Source organism: Bos grunniens, chromosome X, assembly GCF_055505025.1.
Source record: "Bos grunniens cultivar Pamir isolate PY7600 chromosome X, Bosgru_T2T1.0, whole genome shotgun sequence".
Taxonomy (NCBI): Eukaryota; Metazoa; Chordata; class Mammalia; order Artiodactyla; family Bovidae; genus Bos; species Bos grunniens.
Window position 1 is genome coordinate 116,154,699 of NC_141194.1, and position 25,194 is coordinate 116,179,892.

Here is a 25,194-nt window from a genome sequence, read left to right on the forward strand (position 1 = left end):
AATATACAATGGGGAAAAGACAGCCTCTTCAATAAATGATGCTGGGAAAACTGGATAGCTACATGTAAAAGAATAAAATTACAACACTTCCTAACATCATACACAAAGACAAACTCAAAATGCATTAAATACCTAAATGTAAGGCCAGAAACTATAAAACTCTTAGAGGAAAATATAGGCAGAACACTCAGTGATATAAATCAAAGCAATATCCTCTATGACCCACCTCCTAGAGTAATGGAAATAAAAACAAAATTAAACAAGTGAGACCTGATTAAACTTAAAAGCTTTTGCACAGCAAAGGAAACTATAAGAAAGGTGAAAATACAACCCTCAGAATGGGAGAAAATAATAGCAAATGAAACAACTGGAAAAAGATCAATTTCCAAAATATACAATCAGCTCATACAACTCAATACCAGAAAAACAAACAACCCAATCAAAAAGTGGGGAAAAGATCTAAACAAACATTTCTCCATAGAAGACATAGAGATGGCTAACAAACTCATGAAAAGATGCTCAACATCGCTCATTATTAAGAAATGCAAATCAAAACTACGAGAAATACCTCACACCAGTCAAAATGGCCATCAACAAACAGTCTACAAACAATAAATGCTGGAGAGGGTGTGGAGGAAAGGGAACACTCGTGCACTTTTGGTGGGAATGTAAATTGATACAGCCACTATGGAAGACGGTATGGAGATTCCTTAAAAAACTAAGAATAAAATCACCATTTATCACCCAGCAATCCCACTCCTAGGCATATACCCTGAGGAAACCAAAATAGAAAAAGACACATGTATCCCATTGTTCACTACAGCACTATTTAAAATAGCTAGAACATGGAAGCAACCTAGATGTCCATCAACAGATGAATGGATAAAGAAGTAGTGGTACATACACACAATGGAATATTACTCAGCCATAAAAAAGAACACCTTTGAGTCAGTTCTAATGACGTGGATGAACCTAGAACCTATTATACATTGAAGTAAGTAAGAAAGAGAATGATAAATATCATATTCTAACACATATATACAGAATCTAGAAAAATGGTATTGAACAATTTACTTATAGGGCAGCAATGGAGAAACATACATAGAGAACAGACATATGGACATGTGAAGAGGGAAGGAGAGGCTGAGATGTATGGAAAACGTAACATGGAAACTTACATTACCATATGTAAAATAGATAGCCAACTGGAATTTCCTGTATGGCTCAAGAAACTCAAACATGGGCTCTGTATCAACCTAGAAGGGTGTGATGGGGAGGGAGATGGGAGGGAGGTTCAAAAGAGAGGGGATATATGTATACCTATGTCTGATTCATGTTGACATTTGACAGAAAACAACAAAATTCTGTAAAGTAATTATCCTTCAATTAAAAAAATAATAATTAAAAAAGAAAAAAAAATCATGCCCTAAATCTTCCTTTTCTTCAGCATGTTTCCCTCCCTGACCCTCTCTCAATGTTTGTCCTGCTTCTGGTACAAATAAGTAACAAAATTCACATTTAAGGTTTATCATAATCTGAGGGGCATTTTTGGTGAAAACCAATATTTGGAAAAAAGAAAAAGAAACAACAAAGATAAGAGCAGAAATAAAATAAACAGAAACGAGAAAAACAAAAGGAAATATTGACAAAACCAAGAACTATCTTTTTAAAGATAAAAAGTTGACAACTCAATGGCTAGACTACTTAAGGAAAGTGAAACTAAATAAAATCTGAAATGAAAGAGAGTACAAAATTCAACATCTATTTATTATAAAAACTCAGCAATTCGGGTATAGATAGAATATACTTCAGCCATAATGAAGTTCACACATGAGAAACACACAACTGATACCATATTCAATGGTGCAAGAGTGAAAGCCTTCCTTCTGAGATTAGGAATAAGACAAGGGTTCCAACTCTTACCATTCAGGTTCAACACAGTCCTGGGGATCTGAGCTAAAGCAAATAAGAGTGATTAGATATTTGCTTCATTAATGCATGAAAAGGATGCATATCAACTATCCAAACAATTCTTTCAAATATATGAGACAAATAACAAAAGAAAAAGGGGCAAAGTCTATGAACAGGCAATTCACAAAAGGGGAAATGCGATTGATTCCTGTTATTTGTGATATTTACACCGTGAAGACGCTGGATCACGGAAAAAGCAAGAGAGTTCCAGAAAAACATCTATTTCTGCTTTATTGACTATGCCAAAGCCTTTGACTGTGTGGATCACAATAAACTGTGGAAAATTCTGAAAGAGATGGGAATACCAGACCACCTGACCTGCCTATTGCGAAACCTATATGCAGGTCAAGAAGCAACAGTTAGAACTGGACATGGAACAACAGACTGGTTCCAAATAGGAAAAGGAGTAAGTCAAGGCTGTATCTTGTCACCCTGCTTATTTAACTTATATGAAGAGTACATCATGAGAAATGCTGGGCTGGAAGAAACACAAGCTGGAATCAAGATTGCTGGGAGAAATATCAATAACCTCAGATATGCAGATGACACCACCCTTATGGCAGAAAGTGAAGAGGAACTAAAGAGCCTCTTCATGAAAGTGAAAGAGGACAGTGAAAAAGTTGGCTTAAAGCTCCACATTCAGAAAACGAAGATCATGGCATCTGGTCCCATCACTTCATGGGAAATAGGTGGGGAAACAGTGGAAACAGTGGCTGACTTTACTTTTTTTGAGCTCCAAAATCACTGCAGATGGTGATTGCAGCCATGAAATTAAAAGGTGCTTACTCCTTGGAAGGAAAGTTATGACCAACCTAGATAGCATATTCAAAAGCAGAGACATTACTTTGCCAACAAAGGTCCATCTACTCAAGGCTATGGTTTTTCCAGTGGTCATGTATGGATGGGAGAGTTGGACTGTAAAGAAAGCTGAACACTGAAGAATTGATGCTCTTGAACTGTGGTGTTGGAGAAGACTCTTGAGAGTCCCTTGGACTTCAAGGAGATCCACTAGTCCATCCTAAAGGAGATCAGTCCTGGGTGTTCATTGTTAGGACTGATGCTAAAGCTGAAACTCCAATACTTTGGCCACCTGATGTCAGGAGCTGACTCCTTTGTAAACACCCTGATGCTGGGAAAGATTGAGGGCAGGAGGAGAAGGTGACAACAGAGGATGAGATGGCTGGATGGCATCACCGACTCAATGGACATGGGTTTGGGTGGACTCTGGGAGTTGGTGATGGATAGGGAGGCCTGGCATGCTGCAGTTCATGGGGTCGCAAAGAGTCAGACACGACTGAGTGACTGAATTGAATTGAACTGAACTGAACTGATACAAACTGACATATGTAAGCCACATGTTAACATTAAATTTACTTAGTTTTGTAATGTGGACTTTTTCTTTACAAATTTAGTTTTAAAAAATCACTATGAGATAAAAAGCAGACCAGAGACTGTTGGGTTTTTGAACTTTCAACCTTATTTGTTGTAGGCTGAGGAAGGTCTGAGGACCCATATTATTCCTGTCAGTATTATATACTTGCGCTGAAGAATTGATGCTTTTGAACTGTGGTGTTGGAGAAGACTCTTGAGAGTCCCTTGGACTGCAAGGAAATCCAACCAGTCCATTCTAATTGAGATCAGTCTTGGGTGTTCTTTTGAAGGAATGATGCTAAAGCTGAAACTCCAGTACTTTGGTCACCTCATGCGAAGAGTTGACTCACTGGAAAAGACTCTGATGCTAGGAGGGTTTGAAGGCAGAAGGAGAAGGAGATGACGGATGAGATGGCTGGATGGCATCAGTGACTTGATGGACGTGAGTTTGAGTGAATTTCGGGAGTTGGTGATGGACAGGGAGGCCTGGCCTGCTGCAATTCATGGGGTTGCAATGAGTCGGACATGACTGAGCGACTGAACTGAACTGAAACTGCTGAAAACACTGCATTAGTGAATAGTGAGCCATTGCTCAAAGAGGTATTACAGGGTCAGGTTCCTTAAGGACTCCAGTCACAGTATTTTATCAACTGATTCATACATAACCTTGTTATATATGTGTTTCTATTTAAAGACTAATTAGAAATATATATATATATGTCTTACAAATAATTTATTGACTATTTCTTTATAATAAAACACTTGCCAAAGTGTTTAACGTTTTCCTGAACTGGAGTAACATCACTATAATTTTGTTTTGGTTTCTGCCTTACAATAATGCTATGCACTATGCTTTTATTTCATCAGACATCATATGAATATCTGCATGAATCTAAAAATTTAGCAATTTTTAAAATCTTTACTGTAAGCTCATCATTCATAAACGATGTTAGTTAGGACATGTTTGAGTATAGTTTACAGCCCAGAAATTAGTATGCATTCAGTAGTGTATATATATATATATATACACATACATACATACATACATGTGTGTATATATATATATATATATATTCTTTTTTAAACAAGTAACTAAACAGCTATAAATGGGCCTTACTCTTATAAAATTACTACCTGGCCATACCAATGTATCCTTACCTTGATCACTGGATACCTGAGTGTTCACTGGTTAGAGTGATGAAATGAAACACTTCACAAGATGCTGAAATATTAAGAATGCACCCCTGAAATGCACACACACACAATATACATTCACATATGTAAGTGTGCACACACACAGTAGTTGACCTTGGATATCAAGAGTATGAGTGATTTTTCCCATTATTTTACTCTTCTGTATGTTCTAAATATTCGTATACAATAATAATAACTAACATGTAAAAGGTTTCCATGTGCCAGATATTGTTCAGAGTGTTTCCTGTGCATTATCTTATTTAATGCTCCCCTGAACTCATAAGGTGAGTAATATTGGTTTTGCCATTTTATATATCAATGAAATTGAGGCACTGAGAAATTACTTTTCCAATGGTCACACAATCATTATGTTCCAGAGATGGGCTGATTTCACATAAAAATCCATGTTCTTAAATTCTACATTATACTTTCTTTCTAAAAAGCATAAAGTAAAAAAACAAAAAAACAAAAACAAAAAAAACAAAAAAAAAACTACGACTAATAGATCTCTTACAATGCTTACATTATATACATTACTGGAATCTCATTTACATTTCCAGGCATTTATCAGAGAATCTAGCTTTGATTGGGCTTCTCTACAGAACAAAATCTTCCATATTTTATAGACAATGTAGAAAAGGGCTGTTCATGTGTGTCCAACAAATGTCTATAATACAGGAGGAAACCCGAACTATAGGTGGATCTGAGAGGAATACTGTTGGTCACAAAAAGTAAGAGGCTTCTTTTATGTCTTCTATTTTATTGTTAACGTGAGTATTTTATATTCCACAAAAGTTACACCTTTGAAAATATAAATTTTCTTTAAATTACCCATGAAACTGCTTTAAAACCTCTCCGCCCCCCACCCCCGGAATGTCCAAGTAAACTGATTCAAAGAAGTGACATCATATATATTCTGTCACTTTGCAATCTATATGCTACATGGCACACGTCTAAATTTTAAAAAGAATGGTTGAGACGATTCCTAAACTTTCCATTCCTTTATGATTTCTAAGTATAATGACTATTTGCTTTCAAGGTCATTTGCTATGTGTTCTCTTCCCCTTACCCACACCAGATGGTAAACTATACTTTGGTAAAAATCATTAGGTCTTATGCCCTATTTTGTCATTCAAGGTCTTTCTCAGTTCCTTCTCAATGAAATTTATCAATTGTTCCTTACCCTCCCATCCACAATTTCATATTCCTGCCATTTAATGAACATACCATGCAATGCCATCCCTCTTTGGTTTTGCCTCTAGTATGGCTATTTTAAAGTGTATTTGGGATTTGTTTTAAGCAGGAATAGTAAGACACACAGACAGGGAAATGACTGTTATGAAGGAATAAGGTTTTAGTCACAATTGTCTAGAAATAAGAGGCATAGGACACCACTAGGGCCATATGGGGAAGCATCAGGGACAATTAGGACACAGAGGGAATGGGGAAAACATAGGCAAAAACCTTTATTTTGGTTTCTGTGAGAAAATCAAGACAAACCAAGGTAAGGAAGTTTAGGATTGGCTAGTTTGACTAATTTCAGTGGGCTCTAGGGCACAGGAGCTTTCCCGAGTTGTATGATACCTGGATTTGGAGTGATTAAGAAAGATGGATAGTTATCTAGAGTGGAAGAACTAGATAGATGAGGTAGTTAGGAGTATAGGTTTGGGATTTGTTGGTCTGCATACAAAAGGCTTGCTTCTGGGTGAGCTGTTTGTGATCTGTAGGAATTAGGAGCACAGTCCCTCCTTAGCAGTCAGCCAAGACCCCAGATACCAGAGCATCAGAATACAGAAAATAAAGAATTGTTAATTAATACAATTTCCTCAGCTACTATTTATCTTTCTTTCTTTTTTTTTTTTACTATGAGTGAATAAACTTTTGATTCAAAATTCAATTCAAATGTGTCAGTCTCTACCAAGTTCCTTCCCAACACCTGCAGTCAAAATTACTCATGCTCCCCTCTTCACTGCCAAAGTCTTTTGTTTAAAGTTCTCTTTAAGTACATACAACAGTTTGATCTAGTAATTAAGGTCTGTTTGGGTTACTATTCCCCATATTTTTCAGAAAATAGAAGTGTCTTTGATAACAAATATTTCTAGTAAGAAATAATGTGACACTATCAAGTCCACTAAAAGTAGTTTTAAAGATAACTAAGAATAAGGAATAATTTCTGGTAGTTTCTTTACAATGAAACAGGATATTGACTTTATAGATTAAGAATCCAGGTTTCTTTAGATCTATAACTGGAAAATCTAAGTAAATAATTGTATAGTCAATGAAATGCATAACTGAAAATGTAATGCCTACCAAGAAGTAAAAAATTAAATAACATTTTTCAGCAAATATGGCATCCAGCTACAGGTTCAACAGTTCCATTTACTTGCTTGTTAATTACTGAACCAAGTGATTTTGGCATTATATAGACACAGCCTTATCTGTTGACCACACTCTGCTTGAGATGTGTTCCACAATTAGAGTAATAAATTAGATGTATCAAGTAAGTTTGATTTAAAGAACCCTAATAGGCTTACCTGGTGGCTCAGATGTTAAAGAATCCACCTGCAATGTAGGAGACCAGGGTTTGACCCCTGGGCCAGAAAAATCCCCTGGAGAAGAAAATGGCTACCCACTCCATTATTCTTATCTGGAGAATTCATTCCATGGATGGAGGAGCCTGGTGGGCTACAGTCAATGGGGTTGCAAAAAGTTGGACATGACTGAGTGACTAACACAACAACAACAATAATGTTTACTAACTGTGATTCTAATCAGAGATTACAATTGTTTGTATACCATTGAATAAGGAATATTCCTTCATGACGCAGGAAAGCTTAAATTTTTGATAATATAGCTTTAGAAGGGATGCACATAGAATCGTGCTCACCAGTGTGACACATGTGGAAGACATAAGCTTGCCTAGAATTTGGCCAGTGCTTTCTAACAAATAAATTTATGGCACTAAAATAATAATAAATCTCCATATACATCAATCTGGATATTAAGAATAGAAACTTTTTTTTATAAGTACTGAAGATTTACTGATGCAAGGTCAAATTGTCTTACACATAGTTATATTTGATCAGCAAATTAATATTAGTAGTATACATTCATAATGAGGTTTTTAACTTTTACAATCCTTTTCACCACCTATTATTTTCTTTTACAGTTGGCTGCACATAATGGCTTAGAATTTATGCCAATTAGCCATGGCCCATATGGATGTCTTGATGTGCCATATTTGTAAGCACATAGGGATAATGAATGATCTAACTCCTGTGTCACTGTAAGACATTTAGTACTAAATATCATCTGCCATTATGACAATGGTTTGCTGTTGTTCAGGAGACAGCTGAATTATTCTTTCCCAATTCAAGGTGGTATAGAAGAGGCTATTGCCAAGTGACATACTTGTGTAGAAGAAGAAAAGATCTATATGACATGAGCTTTTTTTATTAGTATTGAAAGCACAAGTGATTCTTGGCCTGAAGGTGAGTCACAGATGGACAGGGCTCAGATGGCACATGAAGACACAGAAGTGAGTAAGAATCCCTAGTGAGAGACGAAAGTGCATTTTGGCAAAAGATGGATTTGTCTCCTATATAGTAGGATCATTGCACACAATTCTTGCTCATTCCTCCATCTGGTTTCTATGTCAAATAGCATTAATTCAGTTTTTAGTGGTCTGATACTCAACCAGTTCAAATAGAGTAAGTATCACACCCATGTACTGAAATGTACATGTATATGGTTCCATTTGTATGTAATTATTTGAGAATGGATAATGGTTAATGTTCAGATCAACGAAAGTAATAAATGCATCATAGAAAAAGTCAAATTACTCTAGTGACAATTTTTGAAGGACAAGTGTAAAAAGAAAGTTCATTCTTTAGAAGTCTTTTTCAATTTCCTTTTTATTTTGTCTTCAACGTTAAATTCTTGTCATTAAAAGAATTACCAGTTTTAGTGAAAAATGCCTAGATAAGAAAGAGAAATTAAGAAGTGATTCAATAGTTTACAAAAAAAATATTGGCTGATGAATAACTGTTTAAAGGAAGAAGAGTTTACTTTCCTCAAAGAGAAAAGCACCAGAATTTAATGGTGACCATACTTTATGTTCTCTAGATTATTTGACAGTTGACGTACAGCCATTCTAACCAAGTAATAATACCAAGGTCATGTAACATTATTACTTCTATATCATTAAAATTGGAAGGTGATAAACTCAAAGTAATGTATTTTATTGAACTGTTTATAGTCTCAGCTTAACTTTGTGCTTCACTGTCATATCAGTTGAAAATGAAGCACAAATCCTCTGAGATAATCCTTGGGCATGGGTTTCTCTCAAAGAAATAAATATCTACTTTAAAGTTAGCCTTGTATGCTAATCCATCTAAAGGGGAAAATCAGCCCAACAAGGTTTCATATATTTTATTAATCATTTTGAAGTTTGGGGACAGACTAATAATTGCAAACTATTATTAAGGTTTCAGTTCCTGGACTACAGAAAGTTGTCCTTTGATCATATTTCAGTGACATAAGCAAATTACTGCCCACAAAAAGATGTAGCAGTTGCACTTAGAAACTAAGTATATACTGGAAAAAACTGGTTGATAGTATGCATATTCACAATATACTGTGAACATACATGGGCTGACAGGCATCAGTATTTGTTGAGTTCCTATTATATGTAAAGCTTTGTGCTAGTTACTATGGGGAGATAACATGACACAGAAAATATACTTCCTCTTCTTGACACTTCAGTCTCATTGAGTTTCATAAGCATATATATTCATGGGGAAAAAGGACTTTGGAATTAGTATCAAGCAAAATACTAATAAGCATGATAGAAATGGTCCAAAGTAAGAAGGAAAATGGATAGATGTGAGGAATGATCAAGAATGACTCAACTTTCATTGACAGTCTTTGATAACTATACAGGAACTAAACCCTAAATGGAGTATAGTACATTCCCATCAATACTTTTGAGCTAATGGAAAGGAACAACAGAAAGCTATGCTGGCAGTGCTTCAAATGAAAATGTGCTCACTGATGACATGGTCTACCTCATATCTAATGTGAACAGATTGTGGAAGGTCAAAGGAAAAAAAAAATGATGCCAAATAACAGGGACAGAACTAGCTAGAGACCTTAATTAAAGCAACTCTATTTGGCTTTCTCTTTCCAAAAAGTAAGAAACTGCCTAAAAGAAAGAAAAAAATGTTTCTATAATGAAGGTCCCTTTAAAAAATAACATTACCAAGAATGTAGTTTAACATTAGCCTGATAGCATAGAATTTTGTCATAAAACTGTATCCTTAACAGTTTTATTGAGAAACGCTGATTTTGTGCTAACTAAATATAAATAATCACAGGCATTATGTTCTTCTTGAGTAGGTCCTGTGTTTAAGGCACTCAGTCAGTCATTTTCCCTTGTTAGAATCATGGTCCTGAAAGTAGACAATTGAGAATGTGTGTAATTACAAACTGTTCAAATAGACTAACTCTACAGAACTATTTTTAAGCATCCATATTTCAAATCAATAGTGCAGAAGGACCTGTGGTAGAAGCATTTTATATTCTGACTATATTTAAATATTTGTGTAAGTTGCTTGATTCAAACCAATTAGACTAAAGTTATCTGTGAAAACCATATGGTGACATAAGGGATACAAGAGCAGTTAAACATTAAAAGTGCATCCTTTGCATAGTTAGAAAGAAACACTGACAGGGAATATTTTATTATTCAAGGAGTATACTACCTAATAGAAGGTATTATCTTTATATGTTAAATCTATGTGTATGAAAGCAACTGATTACTCTTCAAAGAATTGTCAATATTGTATTAACTTGGGGAAAAACACCCAAAAAAAGGAGTAATGTTAGATAAAGAATTCAATTATTTAAACAAGCTCATGAAAATTGTGGTTCTTGTAGCTAAATGAATGACAGAATGAATTTCTAACATTCTATTTGAATTTCTAATTTAATTTTAGCTAGTAGGAATATTCTTGCAAATACTAAGGGATATAATCATTATTAATTTACTTAATTGGGGCTTCCCTGATAGCTCAGTTGGTAAAGAATCCACCTACAACACAGGAGACCCCGGTTCGATTCCTGGGTTGGGAAAATCCGCTGGAGAATGGATCCATTGGAGAATGTCAAGTGAAGATCAACATTTTAGGAATCAGCGAACTAAAATGGATTGGAATGGGTGAATTTAAATCAGATGACCATTATATCTACTACTGTGGACAGGAATCCCTTAGAAGAAATGGAGTAGTCATCATAGTCAACAAAAGAGTCTGAAATGGAGTCCTTGGATGGAATTTCAAAAACGACAGAATGACCTCTGTTCATTTTCAAGGCAAACCATTCAATATCATGGTAATCCAAGCCTATGCCCCAAGCAGTAATGCTGAAGAAGCTGAAGTTGAATGGTACTATGAAGACCCACAAGACCTTTTAAAACTAACACCCAAAAAAGATATATTTTTCATTGTAGGGGACTGGAATGCAAAAGTAAGAAGTCAAGAAACACCTGGAGTAATGGGCAAATTTGGCCTTGGAGTACAAAATGAAGTAGGGCAAAGACTAATTGAGTTGCGCCAAGAGAACCCACTGGTCATAGCAAACACCCTCTTCTAACAACACAAGAGAAGACTCTACACATTGACATCACCAGATGGTCAAAATAAAATCAGATTGATTATATTATTTCCAGGCAAAGATGGAGAAGCCCTATACAGTCAGCAAAAATAAGACTGGGAGCTGACTGTGGCTCAGATCATGAACTGCTTATTTCCAAATTCAGACTTAAATTGAAGAAAGTAGGGAAAACCTCTAGACCATTCAGGTATGACCTAAATTAAATCCCTAACGATTATACAGTGGAAGTGAAAAATAGATTTAAGGGACTAGATCTGATAGACAGAGTGTCTGATGAACTATGGACTGAGGTTCATGATGTTGTACAGGAGACAGTGATCAAGGCTATCCCCAAGATAACAAAATGCAAAACAGCAAAATGGGTGTCTGAGGAGGCCTTACAAACAGCTGTGAAAAGAAGAGAAGTGAAAAGCAAAGGAGAAAAGGAAAGATATACCCAATTGAATGTAGACTTCCAAAGAATAGCAGGGAGAGATAAGAAAGCCTTCCTCAGGGATCAGTGCAAAGAATTAGAGAAAAGCAACAGAATGGGAAAGACTAGAGATCTCTTCAAGAAAATTAGAGATACCAAGGGAACGTTTCATGCAAAGATGGGCTTGATAAAGGACAGACATGGTATGGACCTAACAGAAGCAGAAGACATTAAGAAGAAGTGGCAAGAATGCACAGAAGAACTGTACAAAAAAAGATTTTCATGACCTAGATAATCATGATGGTATGATCATTAACATAGAGCCAGACATTCTGGAATGTGAAGTCAAGTCGACCTTAGGAAGCTCCACTATGAACAAAGCTAGTGGAGGTGAAACTCTAGTCGAGCTATTTCAAAGATGATGCTGTGAAAGTGCTACACTGAAAATGCCAGCAAATTGGAAACTCAGCAGTGGCCACAGGACTGAAAATGTCATTTTTCATTCCATTCCCAAAGAAAGGCAATGTGAAAGAATGCTCAAACTACAACACAATTGCACTCATCTCACATGCTAGTAAAGTAACGCTCAAAATACTCCAAGCCAGGCTTCAACAATACATGAACTATGAACTTGCAGAAGTTCAAGCTGGCTTTAGAAAAGGCAGAGGAACCAGAGATCAAATTGCCAGTATCCACTGGATCATCAAGAAAAGCAAGAGTTCCAGAAAAATATCTATTTCTGTTTAATTGACTATGCCAAATCCTGTGACTGTGTGGATCACAATACACTGTGGAAAATTCTGAAAGAGATGGGAATACCAGACCACCTGACCTGTCTCTTGAGAAACCTGTATGCAGGTCAAGAAGCAACAGTTAGAACTGGACAGGGAACAACAGACTGGTTCCAAATAGGAAAAGGAGTACGTCAAGGCTGTATATTGTCACCTTGCTTATTTAACGTCTATGAAGAGTAGATCATGAGAAACGCTGGGCTGGAGGAAGCACAAGCTGGAATCAAGATTGCAGGGAGAAATATCAATAACCTCAGATATGCAGATGACACCACCCTTATGGCAGAAAGTGAAGAGGAACTAAAGAGCCTCTTGATGAAAGTGAAAGAGGAGAGTTGCCGGGGTCCAGCCCCGGCTGATCCAGGGCATTCGAAGGAGAGACGGCATAGGTGACCTATTTATTTAAATATTTATCAAAGATATAAAGAGTAATAGAATGAGGATATCTCAGTGAGGAAATTCAGTGGAGAAAAGAGGCTGAGTAGCTTGGTTTATGCAGGAGACCAATAAAACTTCAAGACAAGAAGTTCGCACCACTTACGTAGGCCGCAGGCGTCCTTCCGTTCTCCCGAAGGAGAGGAGACACTGAGGCCTCCCCAGTCGGATCTTAGAAGCCCAGGCATAATTAGTAAGCATGGTGGGTTCCGCGCTCCAGATGGAGACTCAGCCAGAGTGAGAGAGAGAGCGACATGGGGAGACCAAGTTTCGGTGAACAAGGCCCGCACTTTATTTTCCAAAGTAGTTTTTATACCTTAAGTTGTGCATAGAGGATAATGGGGGAAGGGGTAGAGTCATGCAGTAAGCCAGGCTTTCTTCCTGCAAACTTATCATATGCAAAAGTTTAGGTGATTTGCATCATCTTCTGGCCCAGAGGCCTGTTAACATTTTAAGAAACTTATTTTTCTCTAAAGGTGATTATTCTAAAGTCAGGCGCCAGCCTCCAAAAAGCACTGGACAAAGCTGCATTCCTATAGGGCAAAGGTGAGGTGGGCTTAATCAAGTAAAGAATTAACTCAAGGGTCCAAGGTTACAAACATTGAGGCTACTACTTACATTTCTATACACCCATTATATCAATCAATACACTGCCAAGGACACAGTAGGTAAGGGGTATGGAGACTTAGCAACAAACATTGGCCCAATAAGTGAAAAACCCTTCACCAAAACAATTTCTAATCAATCTTTTAACTACTATAAAGAATCTGTGTTTAGACAGTTTAGAACATCTCCTGCCTCTCACAGTTGGGAGGCTCTGAACAATCACATGTGGCCGAAAAAACCTGTTCAGGCAGGCTAGAGGATTTCCAAAGGAGTTTGTAGGTTGAAACACTGTCACACCCAGGAATTATTAACTGGAGCTGTAAGCTAACTATTTTTTTCAGAGAGAGGTAGTGGGGGACAGCCCCCCGTAAAGTCAGAGGTGTAGGTGAAAGCACAAAGCAGAAAGTAGGCAGACTCTGGTTTTGGGGGTAGATGCTCAAGAATTTCCAGGGGGACGCCTGAGGCTTGATCCTGCCTTTGCGTATGCCGAGCCTCCTTCCTCATGACCTTTGCCATGGGCAGAGTTCCTCACGCTGGCTCCCGGCAGTGATAGAATTCTAGATGAGCTATTCCAGATGCTGAAAGATGATGCTGTGGAAAGTGCTGAACTCAATATGCAATATGCACTCAATATGCAATATGCCGGCTCCCGGCAGAGAGTAAAAAAGTTGGCATAAAGCTCAACGTTCAGAAAACTAAGATCATGGCAACTGGTCCCATCACTTCATGGGAAATAGATGGGGAAACGGGAAAGAGAGGCTGACTTTATTTTTCTGGGGTTCAAAATCACTGCAGATGGTGATTGCAGCCATGAAATTAAAAGACGCTTACTCCTTGCAAAGAAAGTTATGGCCAACCTAGACAGCATATTATAAAGAGAGACATTACTTTGCCAACAAAGGTCCATCTAGTCAAGGCTATGGTCTTTCCAGTGGTCATGTATGGATGTGAGAGTTGGACTATAAAGAAAGCTGAACGCTGAAGAATTGATGCTTTTGAACTGTGATGTTGGAGAAGACTCTTGAGAGTCCCTTGGACTCCAAGGAGATCTACTAGTCCATCCTAAAGGAGATGAGTCCTGTGTGTTCACTGTTAGGACTTCATCCTGAAGCTGAAACTCCAATACTTTGGCCACCTGATGTGAAGAGCTGACTCATTTGTAAAGACCCTGATGCTGGGAAAGATTGAGGGCAGGAGGAGAATGGGATGACAGAGGATGAGATGGCTGGATGGCATCACTGACTCGATGGACATGGGTTTGGATGGACTCCAGAAGTTGGTGATGGACAGGGAGGCCTGGCATGCTGCAGTTCATGGGGTCGCAAAGAGTCAGACACGACTGAGTGACTGAACTGAACTGAACTGATACAAACTGACATATGTAAGCCAAATATTAACATTAAATTTACTCAGTTTTGTAATGTGGAGTTTTTCTTTACAAATTTAGTTTTAAAAAATTACTATGAGATAAAAAGCAGACCAGAGACTGTTGAGTTTTTGAACTTTCAACCTTATTTGTTGTAGGCTGAGGAAGGTCTGAGGACCCATATTATTCCTGTTAGTATTATATACTTGTGCCGAAGAATTGATGCTTTTGAACTGTGGTGTTGGAGAAGACTCTTGAGAGTCCCTTGGACTGCAAGGAGATCCAACCAGTCCATTCTAATTGAGATCAGTCCTGGGTGTTCTTTGGAAGGAATGATGCTAAAGCTGAAACTTCAGTACTTTGGCCACCTCATGCGAAAAGTTGACTCATTGGAAAAGACTCTGATGCTGGGAAGGATTGGGGGCAGGAGAAAGAGGGGACGACAGAGGATGAGATGGCTGGATGGCATCACCAACTCGATGGATGTGAGTTTGAGTGAACTCCAGGAGATGGTGATGGACAGGGAGGCCTAGCGTGCTGCCATTCTTGGGGTCGCAAAGAGTAGGACATGACTGAGTGACTGAACTTAACTGATTATATACTTGACAGAGTTGGAAGGTAGCAGGATTGGCCAGATCTCACTGACAGAATCATGGTTAAGGAAAAACACAGTGACTTTACAATCTTCTATGAGAACTAATGGAAGAGTTACTAACAACTACTGTCTTGAGAGATTTTGATCTCTGTCTATAGATATGGATATAGATATACATATAGAAATGGTAGTGGTTGTTTAGTTGCTAAGTTGTGTCCAACTCTTATGACCCCATGTACTAAAGCCCCCCACGTTCCTCTGTACATGGGATTTTCCAGGCAAGAATACTGGAGTGGGTTGCCATTTCCTTCTCCAAGGGATCTTCCTGATGCAGGGAATGAACCCATGTCTGCTGCATTGCAAGCAGATTCTTTACCATCTCAAGCCTTCAGAGAAGCCCACATATAGATATAGATAGATATAATTGAAAATAGATATTTTTAATTTTACTTCCATTTCAGTTATTTATTTCTTATATATAAATGTATATATATATATCCATCCTCATGCAATCAGATACAAGAAACATCATAAAATTGATGAATAGCAGAACTGGTATTTGAAACTAAGCCTTCCTTATTCAAAAATTCATGTTCTGTTCAAAACAGCACACTACCTAGGGACAGTTTGAGGTTTGGGCAATTTATTTTCTAATTTACATACTGTAAAATTTCCTCTTTTCGGTGTGTGAGTTTTGACAGATGCACAGAACAATGTAATCACCACCACAAACAACAGAGGAAACAGTTCTATTACTACCCTCAAATCCCATCATAGTGCTCGTTTGGAAAGAATCTTTTCTTGCATCCTAATCATGGCAAAAGGAGAAGTAAGGAAAGAAGGAGAGGAAGAGAGACAGGAGAGAGAGAGAGAATATAAGAAAGAAAAGGAAGGAAGGGCTTTATCTCATTTCCCATTTCTCAAATGGACCTTTTTCTTGGTGCTCTGGCCGTGAAAAGATTTCTCTAGGAGTTTTCTATCTGAGGATTTCTGTGACTTGGGTCAAAGCCAGGAGACAGAGAAGAAAAGAGCAAACAACCAAAAAACAAATAAACAAACAAAAAACAGGAAAAACAGAATGGTGCTTGTCCTTCACATTTTCACTCCCTTTTCCAAGAGCTTAATATTCCTACTTTGCAAGGTCTTCAGATAATTGCTTTTCATATTTAGTTCATCTTTTTTTTTTTTTTTAGTAGAAATCAGTGGCAGAGAGGTCTATAATGGGATTATTCCAAATTTACCAGGATAAGAATTTTAGTTTGAATTTAAGATGGGGACATGGATTATTTGGTGGAATAGTTCAACTCCAAAGGACAAAATAGGTTCTACTATGCTCTGTCAGTGATACTTATGGCAACATTGGATATAAGCTTGAGCAGGTTAACCTTTATCCTGCAGCTGAAAATTAAGGTTAGTTTTGAGATCTCTGGCCAGTAATGAAATATATCTTGAATTTGTCACTTGTTCTGAGGTAGGAAGTTCAATAAGTAAAACACCAGGTTTCCAGAATGTGTATGGGAAGTCAGATATCCTCAGGGTGCCTAAGACTCCTGCTGTTCTGTATTTAACTCAAAAGTGTTGGTCTACTAAATTATTTTGAGATATGTATTTGCTATCTGTATATATATATATATATATACATTTATTTTTATTTTTTTATTTTTTTATTTTTTTAATTTTTTATTTTTTATTTATCCACTGAAGTACACTTTTCTTTTTAATATATTTTAATAATGATTTTACATTATTAAAATATATTAAAAAGAAAAGTGTACTTCAGTGGATATGACTGCCCTCTAGTGGGGGTCATCCAAACTACAAACCATAGTTAGCAAGGTTTCCAGGAGATTCTGAGGAAGAACTTGACAAAATCAAATAAATACTATTAACATCAAGCATTTTTTGTGTTCATCCTAAGGACACAAAATTTTGTTGGATATTTGATTTTGTAAGGTCCATTATTTATACTATAAATAGTTACTTTTTTAGTTCCTAGTTCTAAATTGCAGGCACAGGTATATTTGTAAACTTTGTACATTTTAATCCCCTTCATCCCCTCTACATCCACCTCCCACCCCCCACCTCCCACTCCTGCCTCTGGCACCACAGTGTACTCCCTGTTTCAACAAGTTCAGCTTTTTTATACTTAAAAAAAAAAAATAAAAAGAATTGCTCTGAAAAGTCTCCAAAAATTTGGAGCTCTAGCCAGTGTCTTTACTTCAGGAAAACATCAACGTGTATTACTTTACTTTGCATTTATGTTGAACTTAATAATATACTGTGTATTTTTATCTAAATTAATTCAACAAATAGTTATTGAGAAACTATAGTATTCCATAAATATAAAAGGAATGCTTCATCAGGAAAGAGTAACAATTATAAACATGAATGTACCTAACAACAGACCTCTGAAACACATGAAACACATGAAGGAAAAAAACAAAATTAAAAAGAAAAACGGAAAAACTCACAAACATAGAGAGTTTAAGATTCTTCACTAAGTAATTGGTAGAACAACTGGAAAAAGAAAGATGTGAAGACATTAACTGAAGTAACTGTTCACTGGCCTACCCCATCTCCAGGGGATCTTCCCGACCCAAGAATCGAACTGGGGTCTCCTGCATTGCAGCAGTTGGGATTCTTTACCAGCTGAGCTACCAGGGAAGCCCCAAGGATAGGATAAAGGACATCTTATTTAGCAACGCTGCTGACATACAGTGCCTGATTCTGGGCTCTCTCATGTACTAGGAGATAAAAGCCTACACATGGCATTATTGAGACATTTGAATTTTCATTTGGAATTAGATAATATTGGATAGATGTTAAATTTTCTGATTTTGATAACTTACTGTGGTTACATAAGAGATGTCTTAAAGAAAAAACACTTAAATATTTATAGGTAAGTGAGCATGTGTGTGAGTTATTCTCATATGATAAGAAGGAGGAAGAAAAAGTGAGAAAGACAGACTGAGAGGCAGAGAGAGAGAGAGGACAAATAATGAAATAATGGGGAACAATTGGAGAATCTGGGTAAAGTATTTATTGTACTATTCTTGTAACTTTTCTGCAAATTTGAAATTATGTACTAATAGAATGGGCAGTATTCTTGGCCATCTGTCTCTTGTTTCAATATTATTTGGACAGAACAGACACAGGAGCTCCCCTTCTTTTAGCTTCCAAGCATTCTCTTACCTCCTCCCAAGTCACTACCTCAGGGACTATCCTATGGCTCTTTCTCTGCTTCTGGGACTAGCCAACACTGTTTTTTGTGGTTACCTCCTTATTATCAGCCATCAGCTCCCAGATTCATCAGAATTATTCCACTAATGTGGATGTTGCCATCAACTTCAAGGTCACTCTGTATCTACATGTCTCTAATGTTTACCATTCTCTGGGCTTCTATTAAAAAAGTGACCACATGGCCATACAGAACAAAGGCTACCTCTTCTGCGAGGTGGCCCAGGAGAAATGCAAGGTCACTGAGTGTCTCTCAAAGATATAAAACCAGCACATTAACTGTGCCCTCTTTCAGGACTGGCAGAGGCTATCCCCAGATGAGTGGAGTGCCAGCCTGGATGCCATAGAAACTGCTATGGCCCTGGAGAAAAATGTGTAACAAGCCCTTTTGGATCTGTGTTCCCTGTATTCTGCCTTCACAGAACTCATCTCTGTAACTTGCTGGAGGGCCACTGCCTGGATGAGGAGGTGGAACACATCAAGAAGATGAGCAACCATCTGACTGATCTTGACAGGCCAGGTGATCTCCAACTGAGGCGTCTACCAAGAGCACAGCCAGGAGCCGTTGAATCTCAGTAGCCTTTGAAAGGCCCCTCTCAACTATCTGGTAACAGGGTTTTTCCTGAGCCTCTCTCGCCAGCCACTAGGCAGCTTTTTAACCAACTTGGATCCTTATCCTAGGCCAAATGGAAAAATAACATTTTTTGCAGCATAAAGTAAAATTTTACCCCCAAATACACATGGTGCTGTGGGAGCACAGAATATAGGAGCCTAACGTAGTTTGAGGGGTAAAGACCACTTTTATTGAAGAATGATTCATGATCTAGCCCTCTGAGGCCAGTCATGAGACCTAGATGCTCACAGCCCTCATTCTATGCTTCTAAAATATTATTGAATTATTCTTACTTTTGGAATGTGGCCAATTCTTGAGGTTTCAGGGCAGAATGCATATTTATAGATAAAATGCAAGTGACTTTATGAAATAAAAATGATACTGTTTCTTCAAACTAAATTTTTACCTAGAAGAATTCTACTTGGCATAATAATCAATATTAAAATAATCAATATTTTTGAGAAGAATAGGTGAGACTTGAGTCTTCACTTCTTGCTTGTTCTCTGACTTACTTTTGGGGTCTGATAGGGATTATCATCACCCCATCATGGTTGAAACTTAAATCCCACTCATAGATGCAAAAGTGGGCAGGCCCAATATTGAGTAAGCCTCATAACCTAGAGAGTTGAGATAGTCTTCAGGGTTGTCTGATGTGTGATTTCTGACCTTGCTATTCACTAACTTCTTATAGGTTATATTGCTATATAGTTCAAGTACTGTTCCACAAGTTGTGAGAGATAAAAGGAAACATGAAAGGATATTTGAATGTCCCCTAAAATACTGGGCAGTCTGGTGAAAGCAAGCTGTATATATATATATAAAGACTAAAATACAAGGCAATCTAGGATAAGGCAAATTGAGATTAGAGCTGGTATCAGAGTCTATTTTGCCCTTTTGATTCCCAGAAGGTGATCCTAGGCTGGCCATGACTCTGATGGCAGGCATACTTATAAAGTAGTATGAGAACCACTCAGAAGTGTACTACTGAAGCATCCTATTTTGTATTCTAAAATATTTGCTATTCCAAAGGAGACATTTATATTCTGAGATAATCTGAAAAGGGGAACAGATTTGGGTAGTGGAAGGTATATTTTCAGTACCTGAGAAGAAACTTAAACTTACCTCCTGGCTTAATTTACCAACAATACTTAAATGTTGTAGTAGTTTAAATAATTTATGTTGAGGGTGTGGCCATAAGATGGACAGAGGAATAGGACAGGGAGACCACTTTCTCCCCCACAAATTCATCGAAAGAACATTTGAACACTGAGCAAATTCCACAAAACAACTTCTAAATGCAGGAAGAGGACACCAGGCACCCAGAAATGCAGCCCATTGTCTTTGAAAGGAAGTAGGACAAAATATAAAAGATAAAAAGAGAGACAAAATAGTTAGGGATGGAGACCCATCCTGGGAGAGAGTCATAAAAGAGGAGAAATTTCCAAACAACAGGAAACCCTCTCACCAGCGGGTCTGTGGGGAGTCTTGGAATCTCAGAGGGCAACATAACCAGGATGAAAAATAAATACATAAACAAAACCCACAGATTACGTGCCTAACAGTAACTCTCAGGGGAGAAGTAGCCCAGACGCTCACATCCACCACCAGCAAGTGGGGGCTAAACAGGGAGTTGTGGGCTGCATTGCTTAGGGTAAGGACCGGGCCTAAAGGCCCTGAGGGCAATCTGAGGGAGCTAAGGTGAGACAGGAACCCAAACTGTGAGATAGCCAGAGACAGAGAGAAAAGAGAGAGAGAGAACTTTCCGGCAAAAAGCCCTAACCTAACTGCTGGGCCCACTCACAGAAAAAAGGACTGAGTGAATACCAGAGGAGAACTAGCCGGCTGTGGACTGGCCATCTCCCACCAGAGGCAGAGAGCCAGGTGGGTGACAGCCACAGCCAGAAAGGGGCAATCTTGGCCCCAGAGACGGCATCCTCTACCAAACTGAGAGCAGGTTCCCAGTTGCTAACCAAGTCTTCCTGGGATCCTGGACAGTTGACATCCACCGGGAGGGTTGCGGCCAGAGATCAGATACCCAGAAGAGACACACAGCACACCTGAGACGGCGCTCCCACTGCGAACTCAGGAAACCGAGGTGGTCGGATGGGGAAAGCGATAAGATACACCAAACCTGGGGAATGTGCGCTTGAAAAGTACCTGGTCGCCTGAGCTACTCGGAGCTGGGAAGGGCACAAAATGCAGGCCCAACCAAGTCTGTGCCTTTGTGGAGTACCCAAGAACCTGAACCTGAGCGGCTTAGACCTGGGAGGTGCACACAACCCAGGGCCCGGATTAGACAGTTCCCCTGCAGAACAACCTGGAGCCTGATCAGTGTAGACTGGGAAAGCACACATGCCATGAGTAGGGGCAAACCCAGTGTGGCCAAGACACTGCAAGCACTCCCCACACACACCAGTGATATTTGTTTTCAGTGTTTCTCCCTCCCCACAGCATAACTGAACAAGTGAGCCTAAATAAATGACCACCTTCGTGCACTTGTTTCAGTGCACAAATTAGACACTGAAGAGACTTGCAAACAGAGGAAGCCAAAATAAATAGAGGGAAGTGCTTTGGAAGTGACAGGTGCAACAGATTAAAACCCTGCAGTTAGCACCAACTACACTGGAGGGGCCTATAGATCTTGAGAAGTATAAGCTGGAAGAAGGAACTATCTGAAACTGAAGTGACCCCACACTATCACAACAGCTCCAGAGAAATTCCTAGACATATTTTTACTATTACCATTTTTTAATTTTTTTTATCTTTAAGTCATTTATTACTCCTTTAATTTTCATTTTTTATAACTAACTATTACGTTGCAAAAAAAGACCCTATTTTTAAAGCAAACTAAAGCAGAGACATTACTTTGCCAACAAAGGTCTGTCTAGTCAAGGATATGTTTTTTCCTGTGGTCATGTATGGATGTGAGAGTTGGACTGTGAAGAAGGCTGAGCACCAAGAATTGATGCTTTTGAACTGTGGTGTTGGAGAAGATGCTTGAGAGTCCCTTGGACTGCAAGGAGACCCAACCAGTCCATTCTGAAGGAGATCAGCCCTGGGATTTCTTTAGAAGGAATGATGCTAAAGCTGAAACTCCAGTACTTTGGCCACCTCATGCGAAGAGTTGACTCATTGGAAAAGACTCTGATGCTGGGAGGGATTGGGGGCAGGAGGAGAAGGAGACGACAGAGGATGAGATGGCTGGATGGCATCACTGATTCGATGGATGCGAGTCTGAGTGAACTCCAGGATTTGGTGATGGACAGGGAGGCCTGGCGTGCTGCAATTCATGGGGTCGCAAAGAGTCGGACACGACTGAGTGACTGAACTGAACTGAACATATATATGTTTTATATTTTTTGTGATTTTTTTTAATATTGTATTTTTGAGAGTCTAACCTCTACTCTAGATTTTTAATCTTTGCTTTTTGGTATTTGTTATCAATTTTGTACCTTTAAGAATCCAATCTTCAGTATCCATTTTTACTTAGGACAGTGATTATTGCCTTGATTGTCCTCTCCTCATTTTGACTCTCCTTTTTCTTCCCTAGGTCACCTCTGTCTCCTCCCTCCCCCTTCTCTTCTCTACCCAACTCTGGTGAATCTCTTTGGGTATTCCAGTCTGTGGAGAACAGGTAAGGAACTGATTACTGGCTAGATCTGCCTCTCTTTCCTATTGACCACCCCTTTTCTCCTCCTGGTCACTTCTAGCTCATTCCTCCCTCTTCTCTTCTTGATGTACTTCCGTGAACTTCTCTGAGGATTCCAGACTATGAAGATCACATAGGGATTTGATTACTGGCTAGATTGCTCTCTCCCCTTTTGATTCCCCCTCTTCCCGCCCTGGTCACCTCTATCTCTTACCTCCCTCTTCTCTTCTCCTTGTAACTCAGCAAAAATTTCTGAGTGTTCCTCATTGTGGAGAATCTTTTCTCCATTAACCTAGATGTCTCATCATTGGTGCTATATGTATGGGGAAGTCTTGAGTCTACTGTGAGAATAAGACTGAAAATGAGAGGCATGTGGCTTAAGTCCAAAACCTGAGAGCACCAAAGATCCTGAAGACAGGGGACATTAATTGATAAAAGCTCATTCAAAAGTCTCCATACCTACATTGAAACCAAGCTTCACCCAAGAGCCAACAAGTTCCAGAGCAAGATATACCATGCAAATTCTCCAGCAACACAGGAACATATCCCTGAGCTTTAATATACAGGCTGCCCAAAGCCACACCAAACCATAGATATTGCAAAACTCACTACTCAACACTTCATTGCACTCCTCAGAGAAGAAATCCAGCTCCACCCACCAGAACTCGGATGCAAGCTTCCCTAACCAGGGAACCTTGACAAGCCACTCGTCTAACCCCACTCACAGGGAGGAACCTCCACAATAAAGAGGGATCACAAACTGCCAAAATACAGAAAGTCCACCCAAAACAGAGCAATCTAAACAAGATGAAAAGGCATATAAATACTCATCAGGTAAAGGAATATCATAAATGCCCACCAAACCAAAAAAAAAGAGGAGGGTATAGGGAATCTACCTGAAAAAGAATTCAGAATAATGATAGCAAAAATGATCCAAAATCTTAAAACAAAATTGAGTTACAGATATATAGCCTATAGACAAGGATTGAAAGATGCAAGAAATGATTAACAAGGACCTAGAAGATATAAAAAAGAGTCAATCAATAATGACTAATGCAATACATGACAACAAAAACACTCTGGAGGTAACCAACAGGAGAACAACTGAGGCAGAAGATAGGATAAGTGAGATGGAAGATAGAATGGTGGAAATCAATGAAGCAGAGAGGTAAAAAGAAAAATGAATTAAAAGAAATGAGGACAACCTCAGAGACCTTTGGGACAGTGCCAAATGCCCCAACATTCGAATCATAGAGTCCCAGAAGAAGAAGAAGAAAAAAATAAAGGCCATGAGAAAATACTTGAGGAGATAATAGTTGAAAACTTCCTTAAAATGGGGAAGGAAATAGTCACCCAAGTCCTAGAAATGCAGAGTCCCAAACACAATAAACCCAAGGTGAAACACCATAAGAGACATATTAATCAAATTAACAAAGAGCAAACACAAAGAACACATATTAAAAGCAGCACCCAAAGAACACATATTAAAAGCAGCAAGGGAAAAACAACAAATAACACGCAGGGGATTTCCATAAGGATAACAGTTGATCTTTCAATAGAAACTCTTCAGGCCACAAGGGAATGGCAGGACATACCTAAAGTGATAAAAGAGGAAAACCTAGAATGCAGATTACTGTACGCAGCAAGGAATTCATTCAAATATAAAGGAAAAATCAAAAGCTTTCTAAACAAGCAAGGGCTCAGAGCATTCAGCACCACCAAAACAGCTCTTCAACAAATACTAAAGGATGTTCTCTAGACAGGAAACACAGAATAGATGTATAAACTCGAACCCAAAACAACAAAGTAAATGGCAACAGAATCATATTTATCAATAATTACATTAAATGTAAATGGGTTGAATACCCCTACCAAAAGACAAAGACTGGCTGAATGGATACAAAAACAAGACCCCTATATATGCTGTCTAAAAGAGACCCACCTTGTAACAAGGGACACATACAGACTGAAAGTGAAGGGCTGGAAAAAGATATTTCATGCAAATAGAGACCCAAAGAAAACGGCAGTAGCAATATTCATATCAAATAAAATAGACTTTGAAATAAAGGCTGTGAAGAGAGATAAAGGACACTACATAATGATCAAAGGGTCAATCCAAGAAGACGATATAAAAATTATAAATACATATGCACCCAATATTGGAGCACCACAATACATAAGGCAAATGCTAACAAGTATGAAAGGGGAAATTAACAGTAACACAATAATAGTGGGAGACTTTAACACCCACCTCACACCTATGGATAGATCAGATAAACAGA